Below are 16485 nucleotides of genomic sequence, written 5' to 3' on the forward strand. Positions count from 1 at the left end.
TTACATGAACTATCAATTCACAGAAAATTACTATGTGTAATTACATACAGTAATTTTCTGTGGATGGAACAGAAATGGAACAGAATGAAGAGCCCAGAAATAAACCCACCCACTTATGGTCAATTAATGTATGACAAAGGAGGTAAGAATATACAATGGAGAAAAGACAGTCCCTTCAGTAAGTGTGCTGGGAAAACCAGACAGCTACATGTAAAAGAATGAAATTAGAACATTCTCTAACACCATATACAAAACTAAACTCAAAATGGATTAAAGAACTAAATGTAATACCAGATACCATAAAACTCCTAAAGGAAAACATAGGCAGAACACTCTTTGACATAAATTGTAGCAACATTTTTTGAATGTCTCCTAAAACAAAGGAAATAAAAGCAAAAACAAACAAATGGAACCTAATTAACCTTAAAAGCTTTTGCACAGCAAAGGAAACCATCCAAGAAATGAAAAGACAACCTACCAAATGCGAGAAAATATTTGCAAATGATATGACCGATAAGCGGTTAATATCCAACATGTATAAACAGTTCCTATAACTCAACATCAAAAAAACAAACAACCCATGGCACAGGGGCTGGGTGCTGAAACACAGGCTGCAGTGAACAAACTTGGGGAGAGGACTGGGGTTGGCTGTGCAGAGACTGCCCAAAGGGACTGAAGTGTGGTCTGGGCCGCAACAGGGTGTGTGTAGGGTGCAGCCCAGATCTGCCATAAAAGCCCCATTGTTAATACACACACAAACACACACACACACACACACACACACACAAAGTGAGGGGTGGGGCCCCGCCATAGCAGCCTCATTCTCAGTGTGCTCACAGCACGTGCAGCTCCGCTTCTAGGAGCTCTGGGAGTGTGCAAGTGCCCACACGCAGAGATGAGGCTAAAATCTGAGCAGATCCCCAGTGCTAGAGACTTCAGAAGCAGGGCTGAAATCTGAGCCATGTCCCAGCAGCTGTGTGGATTTATGCCACTGGGGCTCTGAAAGTGTAGTGCCTGTGGGACATTGGAGCATATTACTGGCACTGGAGCAGGTCTGGTGTTAGCACTGGTGGGCTTTGTGGGCACCTGCATGTGGAGGTGGGGCTGGGGTCTGGGCTGATTCCATAGCTCCCATGGGTGGATCCCCATGCTGGACTTCAGTGGCTCTGTGCTGGCAGCTTTGTGAGCACAGCACCTGAGGGACATCCTGGCCGACTGCCTTCATTCCCAAGGCTGAGGGCAGTGCCAACAACACTGTACTTCGTGAGCTCACACAGGTGACACCACAGAGTGCATTTCCTGGTGGACAACTCCTGAGGAGGAATACTCAGCGGCTCCTATCCCAGCAGGAGCAATCCAGTCCCACCTACCTCACACTGTAGCTTAGAACTGAATATGGGGGCTTCTACTCCAACAACTGGGGAGCAGACCCTGCTCCAACAACTAGGGAGCAGACCCTGCCCCTGACAGGGCTGTGACAACCACAGAGCAAACATGAGGTCCCGTTCACGATCCAGTGCAGGCTCTGGTTACCACAACAACAATCACACCCCTTCTCAAGGGGATAACAGCCAGCACACACTGAGAAAAAGAAGCAGCAGACATCCATACTAAAAACAGCCCTTGTACAGAAATATTAGACTCACGCAGGCTACACAGGGATGCTCCCACATAAAAAGCCTTTCAAGATCACAGTAGATAACTGTTTTTCCTAAACTCATAGTCAGAGAAATATAAATAAAATGAAGAAACAGAGAAACCACTTGCAACTAAAAGATCAAGAGACTTCCCCTGAAAGAACAAACAATGAAATAGCCCTTGCCAGTCTACTAGACCCTGAGTTCAAAAAGGAAGTAATAAAAATACTGAAGGAATTAAGAAAGGATACCAACAGAAATGCAGATTACTGTAAAAATGACATAGAAACTATAAAGAGGAGCCAATTAAAATTAGAAAACTCATTTGCCAAGAAGAAAGCTGAACTAAAGGCAATAAATAGCAAACTGAATAATGCAAAAAACAAATAAGTGATCTGGAAGACAGAATAGTGAAAATCACCCAATCAGAACAAAAGACAGAAAGACACATGAAAACAATATATGAGACCTATGGGATAACTTAAAGCATGGCAATCTATGCATAATAGGGATCCCAGAAAGAAGAAAGAAAAGGTGATCAAAAATGTATTTGAAGAAATTATGGCTGAAAACTTCCCAAACCTAAAGAAGGAAACAGATATCCAGGTACAGGAAGCACAGATGGTCCCAAACAAGATGAACCCAAACAGACCTACACCAAGACATATTATAATTAAAACAGCAAAAGTTAAAGATAAAGAGAGAATTCTAAAGGTAGAAAGAGGAAAAAAAGTTGATTACAAGGGAACTCCTGTAAGGCTATCAGCTGATTTTTCTACAGAAATGCTGCAGGCCAGAAGGGAATGGCAAGATATATTCAAAGTCTTGAAAGGGAAAAACATGCAATCTAGGATACTCTACCCAGTGGGATTATTGTTTAAAATAGAAGGAGAGATAAACAATTTCCCAGACAAGCAAAAACTAAAAGAATACAGCAATACAAAACCTATGCTAAAAGAAATAGTGAAAGGTCTTCTCTAAATAGAAAAAAAGCAAGAATCTATAGGAAAGAGAATCACAATTGGAAAGTAAATCATTTAAAATAAGATAAATGTTTTTTGTGAAAGCAATTATAACTATAAACAGATAAACATGAAGATGTAAAAGAGGCCATCAAAATCATAAAATGTGGGGAAGGGAAGTAAGAAAACATAGATTTCTTTTTTTTTAAGAATGTGTTTGAACTTATATGACTATGAGTCTAAAGCAGGTATATAGTAATGGGTTAATGTACTTGAAAACCAGGGTAACCACAAATCAAAAACACAACAGATTCACAAAAACCAAAAAGAACTCGTGCATAATTTAAAAAAACCCATCAAACCAAAAAAGTAGAAAGAAAAAGAAACAGAGAAGAAATACAAAATCAACTGGAAAATAAGGTTTAAAATTGAAATAAACCCCTATCAATATTTACCTTAAATGTCCATGAACTAAAATTAAATGCTCAAATCAAAAGACAGAGTGGCAGATTGGATTAAAAAAACAAGAACCTCCAATATACTGCCCACTTTAGAGCGAAGGACACACATAGATTGAAAGTGAGGGGATAGGGACTTCCCTGGTGAGGCAGTGGTTAAGAATCCGCCTGTCAATGAAGGGGACATGGGTTCAATCCCTGGTCTGGGAAGATTCCGCATGTCGCGGAGCAACTAAGCCCGTGAACCACAACTACTGAGCCCATGCTCCACAACTACTGAAGCCCGCGCGCCTAGAGCCCATGCTCCGCAACAAGAGAAGCCACTGTAATGAGAAGCCCACGCACCACAACAAAGAGTAGCCCCCACCTGCCACAACTAGAGAAAGCCTGCATGCAGCAACAAAGACCCGACACAGCCAAAAAAAAAAAAAAAAAAAAAAAAGAAGAAAAAAAGAGAGGGGATAGAAAAAGATATTCATGCAAATGGAAACGACAAGAACAGGGTAGGAATACTCATATCAGACAAAATAGACTTTAAGACAAAGGCCACAAAGAAAGATAAAGAAGAACAGTATATAATGATAAAAGCATCAATACAAGAAGAGGATATTACACTCAATATATATGCAACCAATATGATCACCTAAATACATAAAACAAATACTAACAAAGAGAGAAATTGCTGGGAATACAATAACAGTAGGAAACTTTAACACGCCACTGACGTCAATGGACAGATCTTCCAAATAGAAAATCAACAAGGCAACAGAGATACTAAATGATACAATAGAACAGGTAGACCTAATTGGTATTTTCAGGACATTACATGCAAAAAAAAAAAAAACCCAGAATACACATTCTTTTCAAGCATGTGTATTTCAGAATACACATGGAACATTCCTTAGGATACACCACATATGAGTACACAACACAAGCCTCAACAAACTTAAGAGGATAGAAATTATTTCAAGGTCTACGCTCTGGGCTCGACTGAGGCTCCCTGGCCGCTTGCGCTTTTCGCTCCTTCTCCAAGATGGCGGCAGTCAGCGCACTGAGGCAGGATCCGGGCGAGCCTAGTGAAGATTGCTTTTCACAGCTTTGAGGACATAGGGCTAGCTGCTGGCCGAAGCCAACGAGAAAAGAAACGTTCTTACAAAGTTTTTTTAAGGGAAGAGGAAGAAATCACTGCTCAGGTCAGGAATTCTTCCAAGAAGAGGTTAAAGGACAGTGAACTTTACTTCTTGGGGATGGACAACACAAGCAGAGGAAGCACTCCTCTGATGATTACTACTATGGAGGGCAGTGATTCTTGTTCTGAGTGCCGATAAACCAGGGTGAAGGAGGAGAGAGGTGGAGAGCTGGTATTTTGGAGGATTCAGCGTAGAAGAACAGTCTTCATTTGTGATACACGAGATATTTTATCTTTGGAATTGTCACAGAAGAAAAAGAAAAAGTCCAGCCCGCAATCTGCTGATACAACTATGGACCTGTTGAAAGGGATCACTTCCCCTCTGGCAAAAGGCACCAAGCCCCCCAAAAAGACAAGAGAAAAGTCCTCCAGTTCTTCAAGCCATTCAGAGAGTAAAAAGGAACACCACAGGAAGAAAGTCAGCAGAAGCAGTGGGGAGCTGCCCCTGGAGGACGGTGGTTCCCACAAATCCAAAAAAATGAAACTGCTCTATGTGAACACTGAGACACAGACCCTTTGGGAACCTGATGGGTTAAAGATGAAACTTATTCTCTCACCAAAGGAGAAGGGAAGCAGCTCAGTTGATGAGGAGTCTTTTCAGTACCCCTCTCAACAAGCGACTGTGAAAAAATCCTCTAAGAAGTCAGCTTGAGATGAGCAAGGTGCTTTACTCCTAGGACACGAGTTACGGAGCTTTCTGAAAACAGCCTGGAGGAAGCACAAGTCATTCTCAGATTCACGTTCGTCTCCTGGCCCTGAAGGCTATGGGTCTGATGCCTCCCAGTTCCCAGAATCCCACAGTGCTAACCTTGATCTTTCAGGGCTTGAACCTATTCTAGTAGAATCAGGCTCCTCCTCTGGCGGGGAGCTGGAGGCTGGGGAGTTAGTGATTGATGATTCTTACCGGGAAATCAAGAAGAAAAAGAAATCAAAGAGGAGCAAAAAGGACAAGGAGAAGCATAAAGAGAAGCGACACTCCAAGTCCAAGAGAAGGTTGGGACTTCCTGCTGCAGCAGTGGGAGAGGTCCCAGTGCCGCCTGGCCCTCTGCCCAGCATCCCGTACACTGGAGCAGCCGCCCCTCCCCCACCATTTCCTGGCCTCCACACAGATAGGCACAGTGAGGAAAAAAGAGAGGAGAAGGACAAAGAGAGACAGAGGAGAAAAGCCAAAAAAGAACATGTGAGCCTACCAGGTGTTCTTTAAGGAGTATCGTGTAACCATCGTGGCTGACCATCCAGGCATAGATTTTGGGGAACTGAGTAAAAAACTGGCTGAGGTGTGGAAGCAATTGCCAGAGAAGGACAAACTGATTTGGAAGCAAAAACCTCAGCATCTGCAACACAAACAGAACAAAGCAGAAGCTACAACTGTGAGAAGAAAAGCATCCAGCTCAGAAGGTTCCATGAAAGTGAAAGCTTCCTCTGCAGGAGTACTGTCACCCCCGAAGAAATCCCCACCCACCAACCTGCTATTATTACCCGCCTCGCCAGACAAAGCCCCCGAGACAGAGCCTGTCGACGTGGCCGCTCATCTCCAGCTGTTGGGAGAGTCCCTGAGCCTCACTGGACACCACCTGCAGGAAACCGAGGGCATGGTGGCTGTGTCTGGCAGTTTGTTAGTGCTTCTGGATTTCATCATCTGTGTGCTTGGCCCCTTGGCGTGTGTGACCACACAACTACCTGAGTTGAATGGCTGTCCCAGACAGGTCTTGTCAAACACACTAGACCACATTGCTTACATCATGCCTGGACCGTGACAGCAAAGACTCCTGGGACAGAAACCTTATCTTGCCTGTTGCTGGCTTGTGTATATGTGACTGTTACAGATCCCTTCACTGGCCTCTGGGTGTAGGTTTTAAATTTTTATATATATGCATAATGTGTATATATATGTATATATAATGTATAATATATACATAGGACTGTAACTACTTTGCTTTTAATAATTTTATGAAATGGCAAAGGTTTAGCCAAGAGGAAACCTTGGCATGAATATGGGCTTGGGATTATTTACTTTCCTGTGGTGGATAAATCTGCCTTAGAAATCAATGTAACTTGGGGGCTGGGGGCTTGTTCTGGATGTCAAGTGCATCGCTTTAAGGTCAGCCAAAATGTGATTTTTTTCCAAACTCAATTGTACCTCCAGACCCATCACTGACCATTTGCCTTACCTGTCTTACAGTCTGAAATGCAATAGGAAAGATTATGGGAAGACGTCAATTAACTGAAAGTACAAAGCTTTTCAACTTGAAGTGACCTAGGTGGGAGGTGATAACATCATTCCCATTTGAAAGTTGTTGTGATGGCTTAAGTGAACTTAGTAGGGGGGTTCATTCCAATTCCTGCTCTACCAGTGTCCATGTCTCAAAACTTATTGTAATCATTGGTACCACTGGCAGCCTCAGTCGGAGCCAAGGAGATTTGTGAGCCCTGGAGAGGGTAAGGCCGTCAGTGCCACCAGCTGAATGGACTATATTGTGAGCTGACCCACAGCATTTGGTCTGCAGAGCTAAGAGCTGGTATCTTCCATTGGCAGCGTCAGCTTAGCTCACAGTTCTGCTGCTTAGTTGCTTGGTGGGTGTGGAAGGTGAGCTTTGCCCAGCCTGATTCCTGGGTTCATCTCATTGGCTCCCCTGTTGGGCAGATACACAGTGTTCTGCATTCCACACTTAAGCAAATTGCGAAAAAAGTACTCTATTCTCATGTAGGTTTGTTTATGTGTGTGTGTGGATGTGTTTTAATTATGTGTATTTAACTCTTTAAACTCTCTTAGATTTTAATTTATCCTGTAAATTTCTGTATATATAAGTTAAAAACAAGAGCCTCCACCAGCAACAGCATGTGGAAGATACAGATTTGTCATTTCTTCCTCCCCTCCTTCCTCTGGTCTCCTCTGCAAACTCCAAATCATCTACTTTCAGGTACTGTGCCTCGAAAAGGGATCATATAGGGATTCTAGTTCTTTACAACTGAACAATGTCAAGAAACTAAATAAAAAGGAATGTTACCATTCCCAGCTGCCCTTATGTCCAAAGAACCAGATTTTTGCTTCCCAGCTCCAAAGAAAACAGTTGAGGGCTTCAGGGTTGTTTTTAAATTTGGTTTGAGAGTCCACGTCAAAACCAGGCTCTGAGGTGACTGCTTTCTTCCCTTGGCCTGGATGGAGCACCACAGTATCAAAGTAGATCTTTGAGGAAAGTGCCGCCAGCCTGCATCCTATTTAATTCCTTCCTTTCTTCCCACCAGTGTGGTCACAGGGCTGTTTTTCGTAAAGGTATTCTGGCTGCTGAATGCCATTCTCACCTCAGAGCAGTTTTGAGATTTAACTGGGGAAACAGAAGGAAACAGGAATGTCTGGGAACCAAAATCACGAAGAGCAGAAATCCTGGTTTGAGTTTGTGTGTTAGCACCTGTCCCACGCCTCCTCTGTACCCATGTCAGTTTCCTGTTTGACACAGAGTATCAAGGAAGGGCCTCAGAGACATGGATTAGTACAGAAAGAAGTCAATCCTACCATTGTCATTTGTACACATTAATAAAGTCCTGATGAGGACCTGATTTTTGTTTGTTCGTTTTCCTTTAAAATCCAACCCTATTGTATTTGTATTTAAAATTTGTACACATTTGTATAATAATCTGTTCCTTGTGGTATTTGGTACTGTTAGAGGAAAACCTTTGGATTCAAACCTTCTTGCAGTTTTTATATCATTGTTTTATTTTGTCTTTTAAATAAATTCTAGCAGTTTGATCCAAATCCCATTAGAGTTGTATAAAGAAATAAAATTTTGTACTTACATTATTAAAAATCACATTTTTAATATTTGTAAAGAAAAAAAATTATTTCCAGCATCTTTTCTGACCACTATGGTATGAAATTAGAAATCAACCATAGAAAGAGTAATGAGAAAAAAAAGAAAAAGAAAAAAACCCCACAATTATATAAAGATTAAATAACATACTACTAAAAACCCAATGGGTCAACGATGAAATCAAAGAGGAAATTAAAAAATACCTTGAGAAAAATGACAATGAAAACACAACCATACAAAATCTATGGGATGAAGGAAAAGCAGTCCTAAGAGAGAAGCTCATAGCAATAGACGTGGTCCTCAAAAAGCAAGAAAAATCTCAAATAACCTAACCTACCGCCTAAAAGAAAAAAGTACAAACAAAACCTAAAGCTGGCAAAAGGAAGGAAATAATAAAGATAAGAGAGGAAATAAATTCAGAGGTTAAAAAAACAATAGAAATAGTCAATTAAACCAAGAGCTGCTTTTTTGAAAGGATAAACAAAATTGACAAACTTCTGGCCAGGCTCACCAAGAAGAAAAGAGAGAGGACACAAATAACCAAATTAAGAAATGAAAGGAGAAATAACCGACATTACAGAAATATGAAAAGACCGTAAGACAATACTATGAACAATTATATGCCAACAAACTGGACAACCTAGAATAAATGGACAAGTTTCTAGAAACATACAGCCCACCAAAAACTGAATCAAGAAGAAATAAATACTCTGAACAGAATGATCACTAAAAGTGAAATAGAAACTATATAGGAAAACAAAAACAACCCCACCCCCATAAACCTCCCAGCAAACAGAAGTCCAGGACTGGTGGCTTCACTGGGGAATTCTATCAAACATACTAAGAACTTATACTAATCCCTCCAAAACTCTTCCAAAAGAAAAGATACACTTAATAAACAAAAGTCCAGGACCTGATGGCTTCGCAGATGAATACTACCAAATATTTAGAGGAGAGTTAACACCTATCATTCTGAAATTGTTCCAAAAAACTGCAGAGGAAGGAACAGTTCCAAATTCATTAAATGAGGCCATCAACATCCTGATACCAAAACCAGACAAAAAAATCACAAAAAAGGAAAATTATACGTATCATTGATGAACATAGATATGAAAACCCTCAACAAAATACTAGCAAACCGAATGCAACAATACATTAAAACGATCATACACCATGATCAACTGGGATTTATCCCAGGGATACAAGGATTTTTCAATACCTGCAAATCAATGTGATATACAACATGAATAAATTGAAGAGTAAAAACCAAAAGATCATCTCAATAGATGCAGAAAAAGCTTTTAACAAAATTCAACACCCATTTATGATGAGAAAAAAAAACAAAACTCTCCAGAAGGTGAACATAGAGGGGACATGCTCAACATAATAAAGGCCATATATGGCAAACTGATAGCTAACATCATAATAGTGAAAAGGTGAAAGCATTTCCTCTAAGATCAGAAACAAGACAAGGATGTCCACTCTTGCCACTTTTATCCAACATAGTTTTGGAAGTCCTAGCCATGGCAATCAGAGAGGAAAAAGAAATAAAAGAAATTCAAACTGGAAAAGAAGAAGTAAAGTTGTCACTGTTTGCAGATGACATAATACTACACATAGAAAATCCTGAAGACACTGCCAGAAAACTACTAAAGCTCATCAATGAATATGGTGAAGTTGCTGGATACAAAATTAATATACAGAAATCTGTTGCATTTCTATACACTAATAATGAAATATCAGAAAGAGAAATTAAGAAAACAATCCCATTTACCACTGCATCAAAAAGAAAACAAAATACGTACTAATAAACCTACCTAAGGAGGCAAAGGAACTGTTTTTGAAAACTATAAGATGTTGATGAAAGAAATTGAAGATGATACAAACACATGGAAAGATATACCATGTTCTTCTTGGACTGGAAGAATCAATATTGTCAAAACAACTATACTACCCAAGACAATCTACAGATTCAATACAATCCCTCAAATTACCAATGGCATTTTTCACAGAACTAGAACAAAAATTTTGTAAATTTGTATGGAAACACAAAAGACCCCAAATAGCCAAAACGATTGAGAAAGAAGAACAGAGCTGGAGGATTCACACTTCCTGACTTCAGACTATATTACAAAGCTATGGTAATCAAAACGGTATGGTACTAGTACAAAAACAAACATAGATCCATGGAACAGGATAGAAAGCCCAGAAATAAACCTATGCACTTATGATCAATTAATTTATGACAAAGGAGGAAAGAATATACGATGGAGAAAAGACATTCTCTTCAATAAGTAGTGCTGAGAAAATTGGACAGCTACATGTAAAAGAATGAAATTAGAACATTCTCTAACAAAACATACAAAAATAAACTCAAAATGTATTAAAGACCTAAATGTAAGACCTCTTACAGGAAAACATAGGCAGAACACTCTTTAAAATAAATTGCAGCAATATTTTTTTGGATCCATCTCTTAGAGTAATGAAAATAAAGACGAAAATAAACAAATGGGACCTAATTAAACTCAAAAGCTTTTGCACAGCAAAGGAAACCATAAACAAAACAAAAAGACAACCCACAGAATGGGAGAAAATATTTGCAGATGATGCAACCAACAAGGGATTAATTTCCAAAATATACAAACAGCTCATACAGCCTAATATCAAAAGAATAAACAACCCAATCAAAAAATGGGCAGAAGACCTAAATAGACATTTCCCCAAAGAAGACATCCAAATAGCCGACAGGCGCATGAAAAGATGCTCAACACTCCTAATTATTAGAGAAATGCAAATCAAAACTATGATGAGGTACCACCTCACACCAGTCAGAATGGCCATCATTAAAAAGTTTACAAATAATAAATGCTAGAGAGGGTGTGGAGAAAAGGGAGCCCTCCTACACTGTGGGAGGAATGTAAATTGGTACAGCCATTACAGAGAGCTATATGGACGTTCCTTAAAAAAATAAAGTTATCTTATGATACTACAATCCCACTCCTGGGCATATACCCGGAGAAAACTGTCATTTGAAAAGATACATGCACCCCAATGGTCATAACAGCAGTATTTATAATAGCCAAGACATAGAAGCAACCTAAGTATCCATCAACAGATGAATGGAAAAAGGAGATGTGGTACATATATACAATGGAATATTACTTAGCCATAAAAAAAGAATGAAATAATGCCATTTGCAACAACATGGATGGACCTAGAGATTATCACATTAAGTGAAATAAGTCAGAGAAAGACAAATATGATATCACTTATATGTAGCATCCAAACAATGCTATCAATGAACTTATGTACAGAACAGAAATAGAATCACAGACATGGAAACAAACTTGTGGTTGCCAGAGGGGATAGTGGGGAGGGGGGTGGGGAGATAAGTTGGGAGTTTGGGATTAATGTATACACACTACTATGTATAAAAGAGATAAACAGCAAGGACCTACTGTAGAGCTCAGGTAACTATATTCAGTGTCTTGTAATAATGTATAGTGGAAAAGTATATGAAAAAAATATATGTATCTGAATCATTTTTTAAATAAATAAAATACTTAGGAATAAACCTGATCAAGGAGATGAAAGACTTATACACTGAGAACTATAAAATATTGATAAAGCAAACTGAAAATGAGAAATGGAAAAATATCCCATGCTCTTGGGTTAGAAGAATCAATACTATTAAAATGGCCATATCTACAAATTTAATGAGATCCCTATCAAATTACCCATGACATTTTTCACAGAACTAGAAAAAATAACCCTAAAATTTACCTGGAACCACAAAAGAACCAGAATTGTCAAAGCAATCCCAAGGAAAAAGAACAAAGCTGGAAGCATAACCCTCTGAGACTTCAGACACTACTACAAAGCTACAGTAATCAAAACAGTGTGGTATGGGCACAAAAACAGACATATGGGTCAACGGAACAGAATACAGAGTCCAGAAATAAATCCACACACCTACAGTCACTTAACCTTTGACAAAGGAGGCAAAAATATACAATGGAGAAAAGACAGTCTCTTCGGCAAGTGGCTTTGGGAAAGCTGGACAGCGGCATGTAAATCAATGAAGTAAAAACACTCACTCACACCATATACAATAATAAACTCAAACTGGCTTAAAGTCTTAAATATAAAACATGCCACCATAAAACTCCTAGAATATAACATAGGCAAAACATTCTCTGACATAAAATCATACCATTGTTTTCTTAGGTCAGTCTCCAAGGCAACAGAAATAAAAGCAAAAATAAATAAATGGGTCCTAATCAAACTTACATGTTTTTTGCACATCAAAGGAAACCATAAACAAAACGAAAAGATAACCTATGGACTGGGAGAAAATATTTGGAAATGATGCAGCCAACAAGGGCTCAATTGCCAAAATACACAAACACCTCATACAGTTCAACAACAAAAAAACCAAACACCCAATTAAAAAAATAGGAAGAAGACCTGAACAGACATTTTTCCAAATTGGAAATGCAGATGGCCAACAGGCACATGAAAAGATGCTCAGCATCGCTAATTGTCAGGGAAACGCAAATCAAAGTCACAATGAGAAATTACCTAATACCCATCAGAATGGCTAGCATCAAAAAGAACACAAACAACAAATGTTGGGAAAGTTGTGGAGAGAAGGGAACCCTTTTACACTGTCAATCAGAAAGCAAATTGGTGCAGCCGCTGTGGAAAACAGTATGGAGGTTTCTCAAAAAAAAAAAAAAAAACTAAACTAAAAACAGAGCTACCATATGACCCAGGAATTCCACTCCTGGGTATATATCTGGGGGAAAAAAAAAAAAAAAAACAAGAACAAAAACACTCACTAACTTGAAAAGATACAGGCACCCCAATGTTCATAGCAACATTATTTGCAATTGCCAAGACATTCAAGCAACCTAAGTGTCCATCAACAGATGAATGGATAAAGAAGCTGTAGTACAATATATCTGCAAAATGGAATACTACTCAGCTATAAAAAAAATGAAATTTTGCTATTTGCAGCGACATGGATGGACTTGAAGGGCATCATGCTAAGTGAAATAAGTCAAAGACAAATACTGTATGATATCACTTATATGTGGAATCTAAAAAAGACAACAAACTAGTGACTATAACAAAAAAGCTGCAGGGCTTCCCTGGTGGCGCAGTGGTTGAGAGTCCGCCTGCCGATGCAGGGGGCACGGGTTTGTGCCCCGGTTCGGGAGGATCCCACATGCCGCAGAGCGGCTGGGTCCGTGAGCCATGGCCGCTGAGCCTGCGCGTTGGGAGCCTGTGCTCCGCAGCAGGAGAGGCCACAACAGTGAGAGGCCCGTGTACCGCAAAAAAAAAAAAAAAAAAAAAGCAGCAGACTCACAGATATAGAGAACAAACTAGCAGTTACCAGTGAGGAGAGGGAAGGGGGGAGGAGCAATATAAGGGTAGAGGATTAAAATGTACAAACTATTAGATATAAGTTGTAAGAATATATTGTAGGTTGAGGGGCAGGGCCTTGGGGGGCTCTGGATGGAGTGGGTGGTGGAGGCAGTAGGAAGCGGAGCCCAGAGTGCCAGGAAAAGCTTGGACACTTTTCTACCATGCTGATGGCATTCTAAATATATTTGTCAGTTTTCCCAAATTTTAACTGAAGAAAGCCTTAAGAATTTATGCTTAAGGACTAAAGTGTGACTGCCAATTATCAGGCTTTCCATATGAATCTGGAAAACCTCAGCAAGCTGGAACTCCTAACACTATTCAGCATTATCAAAGGAGAGCCTGAAGCAGGGGACCTTGTTATAGAAGCTTTAAAGAATTAGCTGAAAGAGTCTTGAGGTCTGCTCTCTGCCATGGGGGCAGGGGCTGAGGGCACAGCCAGCAGGCAGTGCATCACGGGATCTGAGGCAGCCCGCTGAAAGTTAGAGAAATATTAATAGAAGATGGCAGAGTAGGACTTGAGTTCACCTCCTCTCACAAAAACATAAAAATCACGATTAACTGCTGAATATCCATCAATAAAAAAGACGAACCTACCAAAAAAGATATTCTACACCCAAAGACAAAGAAACAACGAGACAGTAGGAAGGGTGCATTCACGATACAATCAAATCCCATACCTGCTGTGTGGGTGACCCACAAACTAGAAAATAACTGTATCGCAGAGGTTCTCCCTCAGGAATGAAAGTTTTGAGCCCCACGTAAGGCTCCTCAGTTTGGGGGGGTCAGGCATTGGGAGAGGCCCCCCAGAGCATTTGGCTTAAAGACCAGCAGGGTTTCATCACAGGAACTCCACAGGACTGGGAGAAACATAAACTCCACTCTTGAAGGGCACAGAGAAGGTCTCGTGCGCGCTGGGACCCAGGGAGAAAGAAGTGTCTTCACAGAAGCCTGGGCCAGACCTACCTGCTGGTCTTGGAAGGTCTCCAGGGGAAGCAGGGGGCAGCTGTGGCTCACTGTGGGGACAAGGACACTGGTGGAGGAGGTACCGGGGAGTACTCACTGATGTGAGCTCTCCTGGAGGCAGCCATCTTGACACCAAGACCTGACCCCACCCAACAGCCTGTAGGCTCCTGTGCTGGGATGTCTCAGGGCAAACAACCAGCATGGTGGGAACACAGACCCACCCATCAGCAGACAGGCTGCCTAAAGCCTTCTGGAGCCCACAGGCACCTCTAAACACACCCCTAGAAATGGCCATGCCCCCCAGAGCGACAAGACTCAGCTCTACCAACCAGAGGGCAGGCTCCAGTTCCTCCCACCAGGAAGGCTGCACAAGCCTCGTAGACCAGCTTCACCCACCAGGGGGCAGACACCAGAAGCAAGAAGAATTATAATCCTGCAGGCTGCAGAACACAGAAAGTTAGACAAAATGAGATGGCTGAGGAATATGTTCCAGATGAAGGAACAGGACAAAATCCCAGAAGAACAGCTAAGTGAAGTGGAGATAGGCAATCTACCTGAAAAAGAATTCAGAGTTATGATAGTAAAGATGATCCAAGATCTCGGAAAAAGGATGGAGGTACAAACCAAGAAGATACAACAAATGATTAACAAAGAGCTAGAAGAGATAAAGAACAGAGTTGAACAATACAATAACTGAATTGAAAAATAAAGTAGAAAGAATCAATAGCAGAATAAATGAGGCAGAAAAATGAATAAGTGACCTGGAAGACAGAATGGTGAAAATCACTGCCACAGAAGCGAATAAAGAAAAAAGAACGAAAAGGTATGAAGACAGTTTAAAAGACCTCTGGGACAACATTAAACGCACCAATATTCACATGATAGGGGTCCCAGAAGACAAAGAGAGAAAGGATCTGAGAAAACATTTGAAGAGATAATAGCTGAAAACTTCCCTAGGGGCTTCCCTGGTGGCGCAGCGGTTGGGAGTCTGCCTGCCGGTGGGGGGGACGCGGCTTCGGTCCCTGGTCTGGGAGGATCCCGCGTGCCACGAAGCAATGGGGCCCGTGCGCCGCTGCTGCTGAGCCTGCGCTCTGGAGCCCGAGAGCCACAACTGCTGAAGCCCACATGCTGTGACTACTGAGGCCCGCATGCCTTAGAGCCCGTTCTCCGTGGCGGAAGAGGCCACCACAGTGAGAGGCCCACGCACCGCGGCAGGGAGTGGCTCCCGCTCGCCGCGGCTGGTGGAGCCAACGCAGCCAAAAATAAAAAAATAAAAAAAACAAAAAACAAAAACTTCCCTAATATGGGAAAGGAAACAGTCACCCAATTACAAGAAGCACAGAGAGCGCCATGCAGGATAAACCCAAGGAGGAAAACACCAAGACACATTAATCAAATTGACAAAAATTAAAGACAAAGAGAAAATATTAAAAGCAACAAGGGAAAAGCAACAAATAACATACAAGGGAATCCCCATAAGGTTATCGGCAGATTTTTCAGCAAAAACTCTGCAGGCCAGAAGGGAGTGGCACAATATATTTAAAGTGATGAAAGGGAAAAACCTACAACCAAGAATACTCTGCTCAGCAAGAATCTCGTTCAGATTTGAAAAAGAAATCAAAAGCTTTACAGACAAGCAAAAGCTAAGAGAATTGAGCACCATCAAACCACCTTTACAACAAATGCTAAAGGACACTGTTGGTGGGAATGTAAATTGATATAGCCACTATGGAGAACAGTATGGAGGTTCCTTAAAAAACTAAAAATAGAACTACCATATGACCCAGCAATCCCACTACTGGGCATATACCCCGAGAATACCATAATTCAAAGAGACATGTACCACAATGTTCATTGCAGCACTATTTACAAAAGCCAGGACATGGAAACAACCTAAATGTCCATGGACAGATGAATGGATAAAGAAGATGTGGCACATATATACAATGGAATATTACTCAGCCATAAAGAGAAATGAAATGGAGTTATTTGTAGTGAGGTGGATGGACCTAGAGACTGTCATACAGAGTGAAGTAA

General features: G+C 40.9%; 1 protein-coding gene and 1 pseudogene across 2 annotated transcripts in view; one reads left to right on the forward strand and one right to left on the reverse strand.

Annotated features, from left to right (window-relative positions):
• The window catches only part of SLC25A32 (solute carrier family 25 member 32), a gene marked incomplete at both ends in the record, with an annotated part of 44398 nt that overhangs the window by 9227 nt on the left and 18686 nt on the right, over positions 1–16485 (reverse strand). The gene's annotated exons all lie outside the window — the stretch shown is intronic.
• On the forward strand, positions 1148–6003 carry LOC307065631 (HMG domain-containing protein 4-like; annotated as a pseudogene). Its single transcript has 3 exons — positions 1148–1182; positions 4154–4359; positions 4442–6003. The product of its transcript is annotated as an HMG domain-containing protein 4-like (transcript).

Source organism: Hyperoodon ampullatus, assembly GCF_949752795.1.
Source record: "Hyperoodon ampullatus genome assembly, chromosome: 17".
Taxonomy (NCBI): Eukaryota; Metazoa; Chordata; class Mammalia; order Artiodactyla; family Ziphiidae; genus Hyperoodon; species Hyperoodon ampullatus.